Source organism: Otolemur garnettii, unplaced genomic scaffold (assembly GCF_000181295.1).
Source record: "Otolemur garnettii isolate 467f Iridium unplaced genomic scaffold, OtoGar3 scaffold00003, whole genome shotgun sequence".
In the NCBI taxonomy this organism is placed as follows: domain Eukaryota; kingdom Metazoa; phylum Chordata; class Mammalia; order Primates; family Galagidae; genus Otolemur; species Otolemur garnettii.
Window position 1 is genome coordinate 34,867,992 of NW_003852398.1, and position 2,003 is coordinate 34,869,994.

The 2,003-nt window shown below is 36.6% G+C and overlaps 1 protein-coding gene across 1 annotated transcript in view; it reads right to left on the minus strand.

The window, feature by feature from the left end:
- LOC100956537 (protocadherin beta-2-like) overlaps nt 1–2,003 on the minus strand; it is a 25,026-nt gene that overhangs the window by 20,796 nt on the left and 2,227 nt on the right. The gene's annotated exons all lie outside the window — the stretch shown is intronic.

Sequence of the window (2,003 nt, forward strand, 5' to 3'; positions counted from 1 at the left end):
GAAATAAAGACTCTTCTTTCTTTCAATCAGTCATTCAAAACTTTTATTAAGAACCTACAGTGTTTCACTGACAATGCAAATCATGCAATAAATGAGGGAAATACTGAGAGACGCTGCTCAAGCACCTTAAGAAAAAGTCAAAGGGACTGAAAAGGGGAAAATAGAAGTAGACTAAGCAAAAAATTTGAGTAGAACTAGACATGTTCTCCACCCCCCCCCCATTAACCACAGGCTTGTTTCTAATTAAATTCTAAATGCTCCAGAAAAAAAATTAAAACCACAATTAAAACCAAGTACATTTGAAGTTTCTAAAAGTTGGTCAAGGACAAAGACATATATTTCCTCATATTTTTTGGATTTTAATATAGTGCTCAGAGGTAGTAGAAGCTTATTCATAATTAAGACAGATTTTTAAAAGAGGGACTGGAATAAGCAGCAGGCTTTTAAAAACTATTTGAAAGGATCAAATGGCTCAAGTGGCTGAGGCGCCAGCCACATACACGTAAGGTGGCAGGTTCAAATCCAGCCCAGGCCCACCAAAACAGCAATGATGGCTGCAACCAAAAAAATAGCCGGGCATTGTGGTGGGCACCTGTGGTCCCAGCTACTTGGGAGGCTGAGGCAGGAGACTTGCTTGAGCCTAGGAGTTAGAGGTTGCTGTGAGCTGTGATGCCATGGCACTCTACTCAGGGGGACAACTTGAGGCTCTGTCTCCAAAAAAAAACAAAAAAAACTATTTGAAATAGAAAGCATGATGAATTAGTGTGCCTTTGAAAATCACTAGACATGTATTATTTATTTTACATTTTAGAGTACTAGTAAGTGATTTTCTTTTTTTTTTTTGAGACAGAGTCTGGCTCTCTTGCCAGGCTCTCTCACAGAAACCTCAAACTCCTGAGCTCAAGCCATCCTCCTGCATCAGTCCCCAGGGTGCTAGGATTACAGGAATGAGTCACCTTGCCCAACACCTAATAAGTGATTTTGACAATTTATTGAGCACTTATAGAATCCAACATTTAAGGTTGTAAAAATCTTTCCAGATCCACAATTTTCAAATGTTGACACTTTAAAGAAGTATATTTGCTACAGATGTTTGCTATGTTATTAATAAATATCCCTATGTTAAAAAGATTTAGCCAATGTTAATTCACAGGATAGAAATTACACTAGCCCTGTGATTTTCAACCGGTGTGCTGTAAAAATTTGTAAAGATCATTAATTAAGTTATTTTGGAAAGCAGTTCAAAGTACTGAATATACTGTAAGTATATTCTTTTTTAACTTTTTTTTGATCAATATAATTTAAGTGTGCTGTGGAAACTCAACTATAGGTTCAAATGTGCTAAGAGATAAGAGGAAAAACAGGTTAGAAAACGCTTCACTAGCCTAACAGGATATGATAAACGCAAGTATTCTCGGCTGGAAAAATATAACCCATCCAATGATAACAAATATTTTAAAATGAAGGACGTCGCAATTACCTAGAAACTATGTGAACTGTCAGATTAGAAAATGATGCTCTGACATAAAAAGTAAAGATTTCTGAAAACACGAAATTTACTCATAAAATTTGAGTGGAATTAAGTTATAATGAAACTAATCAATAATTAGAATACAAAGAAAATTTACATTCATTATACCTACCATAAAAACCCATATACTTATAAATACCAGTAACATGCATAGCATTGGAATAATATACTCGCTATGGAATTAAAGAGAGACACCATCAATGGGCAAAGCAGTTCAGAAGAAAAAGGATTTTCCACAAATTGCTGTTAGTGGACTCTGTAGGGCCTTTTAAACACTTAATATTTAACGGAACTCAAAACTATTCCTGAAACTAGGGTTTGCCTCACTAACCCTCTCTGCGCCTTGAACAAGAAAATTGGGAATAATCGGCTTCACGAAGTTGAACTCACTGGTCCCTGAGTCTCCCCTCAGACACACTTCATACTTGTAACTGTGGGACAGAGTCCCAGTACCGCTGACATCCACCAGGTG